Source organism: Candoia aspera, chromosome 8 (genome assembly GCF_035149785.1).
Source record: "Candoia aspera isolate rCanAsp1 chromosome 8, rCanAsp1.hap2, whole genome shotgun sequence".
Lineage (NCBI taxonomy): Eukaryota > Metazoa > Chordata > Lepidosauria > Squamata > Boidae > Candoia > Candoia aspera.
Genome location: NC_086160.1, coordinates 75,659,200 through 75,669,418, shown reverse-complemented (window position 1 = coordinate 75,669,418; position 10,219 = coordinate 75,659,200).

The following is a 10,219-nucleotide window of genomic DNA, read 5'->3' as shown; positions in this document are numbered from 1 at the left end:
CCCACCACCACCTCTATGTTAGCTGGTGAAGAGTCCCCATTCTCTCCTCTGGGCAACCAATGAAGCCCCTCTCCTGGTGTGCTGGGTTCTCTTCCCCTCCCAGACCATGCACTGGGGTTCAGTCCAGCTTCTTCCCCTTCAGTGGCAAGGTGGGATGATGACCACCTGCAAATGGAGCAGGGCGGCAGCAAGCAAGGTCAGGAGACCCAACACATCACAAGGATTTCATTGCCTTGTTTATTAAGCCTCCGGCATGAAGAGAGATTCTCCCTCTTCTCCATCCTCCTCCTCCCCGTCTTCCTCCTCGTCCTCAAACACAAAGGAGAGGGGTACCAGGAGGAATAAGTACAAAAGGAAGAGAGAACTTTGGGAAAGGAAGTAGAGCGCTCCCAGGCACACCACCACGTCCAGGAGCTCCTCAAATCGCTCAAAGAGATCCATGGTGGAGAAAACAGCAGCAGCGGTGGGATGCAGCTTCTCCAAAGATGTGGGGGTGGCTCTGGAGGAGAGAAAGGAGGAAGTTTTGTTGAGAGATGGTCCCTGATGGAACTGGAGCTCCTGGGCTTAGTCCTCCAGTCCCAGGAGACCTACAGAAGACCCTAGAACTTCGCTGCAAGAGGGGAATTGCTGGGTGAAAGGCAAGTCATGAAAGGCCAGAACATCCTCAAACTAGGTGGGACACTGGACCATAAATGCCCCAGGAGGAAAGCCGTGTTAAACCTTCTGGTAACATTGCTTAGAAGCTCAATATTTCCAACCTGGCCCCTGCCCAACGCATCAGCTAGGCGTTAGTGTACTTGCAATCCCCACACCTCTGGAGGATGACCACCTGCGTGCCCTCTTCCCTGTCTCAGCAGCATTAGAACATCTCCAGTTTGGGATCTGAATGTCTAACAGCCAAACATTCCACAGCTGGAATCATACATTGCTCTAAGCCATCAGGGGGTCTTTTTGTTTTGGCTTAATGCCATATTTAAAACCAAGCCATCGTGCTTCATAGACCATGGTTTACAGCTACTATGTCATGGGAACAATCCATATTGTCTTGTTCAGGAAATGGTGGCTAAAACAAACCATGGGTTAGAGTAATATGAAGTCCAGCACAGGACTCCTAGAGAATGAAGGGCTCTTGGGGATCAAGGAAGGATCTGTAACCTAACTTGAAATGGCTTCCGCTTAAAGATATCCTCCGAAGGGAGGTGCCACCACTTCCCAAAGCTTCTGTCCCTCTACAAAAAATTCCCAGTTGCAATTTCTATCCATTGATTTGAGTCCAGTGATGGAGATCAACTCTACATCATCTTCAGTGGACAGGTCTTTCCGTATTTGAAGAAAGCTATTGGGTCATCCCTAAATCTTTTCCAGGCTAAAAATACCAGGGTTGTGCATGCTTCAAAAAGCACCGGGAAAAAGTGTGTTGGGCTTCTCTGCTAACTGTACGTGTGAAGATGTTGCTGATGGCTTAAGAGTCCCATTCATTTCAGCAAGCAGATTCCTTCTGATTGAAAAAAGCTGGGCTGCTTTAATATATAGCACAAGGGTGGGGCTTGATGGCCTCAGGGGTCCCAATTAGATGGCTGCAGTGAGCAACAGAAAACCCTAGATGTGTGTAACCCAGAATTGTGATGCCTAAGCATTCCACTGTCTAATGCAGTGTTTCTCAAGCTTAGGAACTTTAAGATACATGGACTTCAACCCCCAGAATTCCCTAGCCAGCCATGTTGGCTGGGGAATTCTGGGAGTTGAAGTCCACGTATCTTAAAGTTCCCAAGGTTGAGAAACACTGGTCTAATGGCTGGCTGATACCCTGGAAATCTTAACTGATCATCACCACCACCAGCCTTAGGGGCTAAAAACTACTTAAGTTTTGATGATGATCAGTATAGGGTGATGGTCAGTATTGGGTGTATGGCACAAGATCTCAAAGCATTCAAGGGACTAAGGATCAGGGTCCAGGAAAAGGAGTTACCCAATTATCATAAGTAAATTGATGCAAACATTTGAAAAGAAGAGATGCTGACATAAGAGAGGGCCTAGCCCACAGCTGCATAATGGGCAGAGCAAGAGGCCCAGAAGGGACCGTCCCTAAGTTCTCAGGCTGTAAAGGAGATGGCAGGAGAACTATAATTTCAGACTTGCCAGTTCCTGTTAATGTAGCCTCACAATAAAGCAGAATTAGCTCATCTGGTTAAGTTTCCTGCCCGGTCTACTTGGGAAGGCTGACAATTCCTGTACCTTCATTGCCTCGAGCCCAGCCGGTCTTCTCCCTTGCCCTTCATCCCCTCCTACTTTCCTGTGGTTGCCTGGTGCTGACTGTAGCCCGGGCTCTCGGGATGGGGCCACGCACAGCCCTGGGGTTCCTATTTCCCATTCAGCCTCCAGGCTCGGTTGAATCTGCCAGAAAGAGACAGAGGTATTCAGGCCTCCCCCAAGGGGACAAGTCGGCTGTCATGCAGGTGGCCCTGAAGATCACCTTTCAGGGCCATTGGGGGCGTATATGGACGCAGCTCTTCTTCAGTCTTCCTGCCCTCCCCGCCTCCCTTCAAGGTCATCCTCTCCGAGTCTTCCATGCTTCTGATGTCATAAATCGTCAGGATGGCATCACAAGCCAAGGACTTCTCTTGCTTCCTGTTAAAGTTTGGTTCCAACAGGGCAAAAGCTCCAGGACCTCGGAGCAATCAAGCAGGAGGTCTGGGGCGGATTCCCCAAGATCAGCTGCCAGCGAGCTGCAGAGAGAAAGTCGCTGCTGGTGCAGGGAGTGAGGCAGGTCCCTTTCCAGGAACATTTGCAGGGGGAGGTCGAGAAAGGGAAAACGGGGCATGCCTTTGGTCGCTAACTGAGTCTGGTGCTCTCTTGAGTTTTTTGTCGTTCTCCCCACACACAGGCACACAGATGCCCCTGCTTTTAGCGTAAAAGAACTGGGTGTTCTTTTATTGGTCAATGACCGAAATAAAGTTGCTGTCTGTCCGTCTGCCCGTCTGCTCGGTGTAGGATCCACTGCAGCATCTCTGACATATAATATCCCACCTGTTGTTTGGAGACCTCTAGCTGCAATTCCCAGAATCTCTTTTCTAGGGCTGTCTGGTCTGGCTCTGCTGCAATTTGAAATTCAGCAACTTTCTTTTTATAGACAGTCCTCCTTCAAAGTTATGACGGTGCGGAACAAGTGGTGGTTACAACGGGTCCTCGAAGTTCTGGCTGTCCCAGCACCCCCACGGTCACATGATCGCGATTTGGGCACTTGGCAACTGGCGTGCAATTACGATTGCACGCCCCGCACAGGGCCGCAACTAGGGTCTGTGTCACCTGGGGCAAACATGGATTCCACACCCATCTTGGCACCCGCCCAGCACTCATCTTGGCGCCCCACCAGCGTGGCGCCCGGGACACATGCCCCAGTTGCCCCCCACCAGTTGCAGCCGTGGCCCCGCAGTCACGTGATTGCCCCTTGTGAACTTCCCTGCCGGCTCCCCATGAGCAAAGTCAATGGGGAAGCCAGCAGGAGATTGCAAGTGGCAATCACTCAGCCACAGGAAGCTGTGACTGCACGGGATTCGCCTAATGACTCCTACAGAGACTGCCACAACTGCTGTCATAAGTTGGTGCAATCATGCGATGTCTTGTTTTATTGTAAGCCGCCCAGAGTCCCCCCGTTGGGGAGAGATGGGCGGTGAATAAATTTATAAATAAATAAATAAATGTCACGCTTTATGGCCCCATCGCTTGGCGATGGAGTTGCCGGTCCCTATTACCATCGTTAAGCGAGGACTACCTGTATACAAAACACATTTTTACAGTCCAGGCTACCGTATGTTCTCTTCATTTCACTGGCATGTTGTTTATTTATTTATTTCTGAGTCGCCTATGAGGGCCATCTGGTTGCTGCTCTGCTGGTGTCAACCCCACTAGGTAGACCCAGCCAGAAATCAACTCCGCAAGAAGATTCAAACTAGTTTTATTAATACTGGCTCCAGTAACAGAACCTTGCAAGTCGGACTGTGTTTTACTCCCCCCACCCCCTTAATGCTCTTGTGAATTAGGGAGGTGTCTGCCTGACTCTCTTCTTCTTCTTTTAGACTTACACCATGTTAGTCCCCTGGCCAGTCTGGTAACCGATCTGGCCTAACTCTGTCAAGGTCATCTTCCTTACTCTACAGCTGGTGACCTCAGCAACACCGCCATGTCTCCTGGCCACAGCATAGAAGGGATTCCCAACTCCTTCCGGGACGCAGTGTCCATCGGCTGGGGTCAAAAAAGTCAAGACGGTGGCCATGACAGCACAAGCAAGATTCTGCCTGTGTTTGATAAGCACTGCAATACGCATCTAAAACAGCCAGACTGCACCCTCATCCTGACTTCCTACGGCTCTCAGACAGCCTCATGGTCTCCCTTCCAAATCCTAACTAGGTCTGATCCTGCTCTAGTGACAGACAATTGGCTGTGTTTAAGGGAACTGCTTTGTCCCCCACCCCACTTAATCTCTCACAGAACCCCATCAAGGTCCTGAGAAGACGTTTGAAGAACGGTGGACTAGATCTCCGTGGTCCTTCCAACCCCCCAACCCCATTCTGTGCTTAGAATCAGAATCCAGACAGGGTCAGCCAGCTCCCACTGACATGCAGAGCTCAGAAGCCTCACTTTGCCCATCGACTGTGAATTGCCCATGGATCCCAACCTAGTTCTTCCCCTCTTGAAGCTCCAGAATTAACTCTGAGAAATTCTCTCTCCTGCTCATGCAGCACATCAGCCACCAGGTGGCACCAACGCTCTGCTGATCCTTCTGTTAGGTCTTCAAAACCACTGTGGTCACCAGTTACTTCAGAAGTGCACCTCGGGCTGGAGTTTCAGGCTGGACATCACACAGGAGTTTGCAAAAAACAGAATGGGGGAGGAATGGATTTGGAGAGGAGGAAACCTGGTTAATGGACCCAGAAGAGGACCCACCCCATTCTGAGCTTCCATCCTACATGGGAGATGTTTCCTCCCAGCCTCCAGTCCAGCTGCAGGAATAGCTGGTGTCCTCAGTCAAGAGCAGAGCTGGCAGGCACTCTGGGCAGGCCGCCTGGTGGTCACTGGGCCTGCCGCCTCCATGTTTGCTTTGGAGAGAAGACAGCAGCCTCCGATGTCTCCCTGACACCCGTCCTTGTGGCTCTTTGATGGTTGGGAAGCTGAGTGGTTGGCAGAGGATTCCCTCACCGCCGCAAAAGAAACTGAGCAAAGCAGGAGTTGGTTGTAGCCAATGCTGGCCTTGCAGGACAGAGTAATCAGAAAGTTGATGGGGAATGAAAAATAAACATGTGCCTGAAAGCTCCTTCTATCCCACTCTTACTTTTGCAAAGTAAGCTTTTGCCAAGCTCATGGCTGCAAGGGTGGACTCGGCCTCCCATCATCCCCGGGTGCAGGGAGGGTGAAGGGCGTTGAGGTCTCTTTCACCGGGAGATCCGTGGGTTGGAAATGGCAGCTTTATAGAGAACGGGTTGACCTCCCTACAAAATCCATAAAGCAGTTTCTGGGGTTTGGCTTGGCATGGTGCAGTTTATAAATCATGGTTTGTGGTTTAGTGTAATGGGCAGGCCTGGTCATTGTGGCTTATTCAATGAACTGTGGTTTACAAATTCTTTAGTTTAACCTGATGCATTCTTCTAGTGGTTCTCCTTGGTCAACCCACGTTGTTGCATACTGTAGTTTCCAGCCATGAACGACTCTATCTGGGCCCTCAAGAGTGACAGATAGAGTCATGCCTGTCATATTTCTCTAGTATGTCATGCAGATACACTGCCTCTGTTCATGGAAGCTCTAGTCACTTCTTCTTGCTTACAGCTGTTACTAGAGCCACTGAAATTTGCAATACACGTTAGCTAAATCCTTGGATAATGTCACATACCAATTGCATAAGGCAAAGTCAGCTAGGAACAAAGCTAGAGATAGAATAGATTTGTCAAATGTTTTCCTAAATATGAAGAATAGAAACAGGACAAACATATTTCTGAATTTCTGCACAGGGGCATCTGTGGAGGGGGGTAAAAAAGTCAAGATGGTGGCCTCGGCAATAAAAGACAAAGACGAAAAAGAATAAAAGATCATAAGAAAATTAAGCTAGCAAAAATTTAAATTAAGCTAAAATGGTGTCAGACTATAATCCCATCGTCCCCAGCCAGCAGGGCCACTGAAAGCTACTCCATCACCAATAGCCATCTATTTCTGATAGCTTCAAAGAACTCCCCTTCAGTGGATTTGCTGAATTCTACCTTTTCTTTCCAGATTTCTGCATCCTGACAAAATTTGTTCTTCTCTCCAATTCGCTTGAGAAAAACATCAAACAGCTTAAAAGAAAACATCAACCAAGGACCAAGTCAAGGCTAATACTGGGGAGAACAAGGGAGCCACTTCTTGTGGCCCCAAGATTTAGTATTAGAATTTAGTTACATTTTTTGTTGGTGGTGGTGGTTTTATTTCTTGGCCTGGTTTAGTTTTCATTCTGCTGAGGTCTAGGAACCATGTTTAGTATTTTATGGCCCTTTTCTTTTGAGCTTGTTCATTTTGGGGGGGAATCTTCTCCTAATAAAAAAGAAAAGAAAGAAAAGAGGCTCGGCAGCACCACAAAGGTTGAACAATGCAATGTGGCTTCCATGTCCAGGGAGAAATCCGCCATCTTGAAATCAGAGCTAGACCCTGCATGGTTTTTACTGCAACAGATTAAGAATTTTGGTCTCCTCCTTCAGAGTCTGGGGAAGGTCCTCAGAGAAACTATCCACCTCATTGGTAGCCATGGCCCTCTAAAAGAGGAACCAATGACATCACCTCTGTTGTGACATCACCGTGCGACTCACCTGCATGATGATGTCACAGCACACGTGAGGTCAGCGTGGCTCGCAAGGGTTCCTACGCACAGGGTGGCAAACTAGTCCCTAGTTCAATCAGGGAGGTCTGCCAGGTAAGGTCAAGAGAGTCACAAAAATGGACAGAACTTCAATTGCACCATTGTGGCCGCCATCTTGACCTATTTTGCCCATAGCCTGCAGGTACCAGGAGAGCCAACATCCCCAGGAGATGCTATTTTTTAAGGGGATTCCTCCCCACTCCCCCTCTGTACAAGATCGTCCCCTATAATGGGGTTGTGCTCATGGGAAACCTTCTTCAAGCAAACAGTTAACTAAAATACCAAGAAGCTATTAGGGGCTGCTTGGAATAAGAAGTCTTTTAAGTCGGTTTCAGCTCCCGCTGACTGCTAGAAAGCAACTCGCAGTCGCTAAAAAGGAAAATCTGGGGCAAACACTGTGTATTTCATGATGCGGGAAAGAGGCAGAAGGTGGGGGAGGCAGAAGAATCCCACAATATTTTTGAGTTGCACAAAGGCAGAAGGGGGGAAATGTTTTGCATTGGGAAGGGAGGGTGAGGAAACAGGAACGCTGGGTCAAATGAATTCCAGATGGCCTCCTCTTTTGTTATCAACTTGAGTATCTTGGAAGCCAGCGGGAGTAACCCCTTCCTTTCCAAAGACCCGGCGTCTCCAGGAACCGGCAAAATTGGATCTATCAATAAACTGCCATCTGCCAGAAGTCATTTTGAACGCCAGATTTGGAGCTGTTCCACGTTAGCAGCAACCAAATTAGGATTCTGTGCCTTCAACAAAGGCTTTGAGTTTCCAGTTTCCCAACTGCTACAATCCCTCATGTGTGTTGCTGGCTTAGCAGGCTGGGCTTATAAACTATGTTTTATGAAGTTTTGTGGGTTTTGTAGGTTGCTGACTATGTGACTAATTTTGATTTAGTCAGTAAACAATGGCTCATCAGTGGACGAATCTGGCTGGGAAAAAAGGCTGATGTGAGCCACTGTAGTCTGCAAGTGATGCTTCATGCATCCAATGAGACTGATGCAAATGGATTTCTTGCACAATGAGGCATCTGACATCACATGGCTTCTACTGGGTGCCTAATGAGTAACCAGCGGTGGATTTTGGTGTAAAAGGACAGCAACCTCAATTCAGTTCAGGTTCCCCAGAGCAGTTCCTGGATCTAAATGCTGTTCCATCAGTGATGTCAGGCAGACCTCAAAATTCTAGTGTGAAGTATATTAAAACTGCCCACTGATGCTGATTCTTTCCAAAACAAAGCTAGCAGTTTCAGTATTTTGCAGAAGTCCCTTAATCCAGGTCCTCAAATTCAGTGTGTTTTCTTCAACACCCAGTTCTTTAAATTCCACAAACCAGTTTGCTGTAAGTCCGGCCAGCTTCAGACATTCAGCAGAAGAAACTCCAAAATGGGGTTTATTTGCTTTGCTATGTTCCAAAGAAATCCATTCTCCTGGGGATGAATGCAGAACAGAGTGTGTGTTTTTCACAAAAATATCATAAAACGATACTCAAATACTTTGGCCCTCTAGATTTTCATTTATGTTGTCTATTTGGTTATTAAATGTACACATTCTTATTTGTATTATAATCCTCCAAAGGGATGAACAATTCAGACAGGAACAGCTGTAACCCTGAAACAGTAGCAATGACCCAAAACCTTCTTGAAAAGCAGAATATTGCACAGTTCTTTGGCCTCCAGATTAAACAAAAGCCGCTCTATTTTACGGAGTTCTTGGATGTTCTGTGATCTGTTTTATTTTATTGCCAAATGGGGCCAACTGTTGCCCTCCCAGGCTTTATCAGATCCCACGATCATTCCAGGGAGCGCCAGGAAATATCCCTCTATTTTTCAAACGATCCTGAGCTGTTGTGGGGTAGGGAATGAGCAGGCCATCTGCTCTCCACGTTCATTGGTATTTTGTCCATGTGTGCTCGTGACAGATGTCAAATGTACATCAAGCAAGGGACCGGTGCCCATGCTGGGTCACTCTTGTGGGAGTGGAAAAGGGAGAGAAACTTCTCCAGACACACCCAAGGTTTTTCTCCAAACAAAAGTGACTTTTATGGCTACCATTTTTTTTTTTAATCCGTTCGATTCTCGAAGACTGCCTGGACGAGTCCCTGCAGTTTTCTTGGCAAGATTTCAGAAGCGGTCTGCCTTTGCCTGCCTCCTAGGGCTCAGAGAGAGAGGGACTGGCCCAGGTCCCCCACTGGTTTTGTGCCCATGGCGGGACTAGAACTCATGGTCTCCCAGTTTCTAGCCTGGTGCCTGAACCACTACATCAAATTGGCTCTCATTGCTACCATGCAAATAAGTAAATATTGCATAAGATTATTTTTTATGTCTAATTTATTGTCCTTGGTGATTATTGTTTCTATATAGGCTGAAACCATCAATGGATTATGCTAATTGGCACCGCTTTTTATCAGAGTTGCATTTATATTAGTAGCAAATCTCTCATCCTGGGATCTGCTCAAAGCCTGATATTGCCTCTGAGCAAATAGAGACAGTTTGGTGAAGTGGTTAAGGCGTTGGACTGAAAACCAGGAGACCATGAGTTCTAGTCATTCCTTAGGCACAAAAGCTGGCTAGTGACTTTGGGCTAGTCTCTCTCAGCCCAAGCTACCTCGTAGGGTTGTTGTTGTGGGGAAGATAGGAGGTGAGAGAATTATGTACAAAATAATAATATTCTCTAGTACTTTTTGTATCAGAGAGACTTCTAAGACACTGTCAGTGATTTTAATAACTGTGTATGTTTATCTCCTCTATCACTGTCTGGCATGTAACTACTCAGCTATAAAGGAATTTTTACCTTTTCTCTTTTAAAACTAAGATGGATTCTGTTTATGCCTTGTGAGATTGATCTCCTGCAGCCCAAGCCAAAATGCCAGGGCAAATCGGATCAGGGCAAATCCCACCCCTTGATCACATCATCAACAGTGTCTTTGTTGAAGTTTGCTGGTTCATGTCTACCACAAAAATTGTTTTAAAAGAAGAAGAAAAACTCTACTTTAAAACTGGAACAGCTGAAGATGACTTGAAGTTGCATCTGCTGCTGGTTGAGGCTGAGGTGGGGATAGGTGGCAATTACCTGGATTTTTTTTTTTTAACATGAGGCAAAATTTCCCAATGATCAAAATAGTAGGATAATCCACCTATGGAGCTTGTAGTGGTCTTTAAGAAGAGGCTGGACAGCCACCTTATGGATATTACTAGTTTTCTTGCACATGAGTAGAACCTTGTGGTCTTCCAAATCCTCAATTCTGTGATTCTATGGTTCTGTAAGATGAAGACAATGTCATGAAGACATGACATAAAAGTATGGCTCCCTGGACAGATTTCTGCCAGGTTTAGGAGGATGTGAG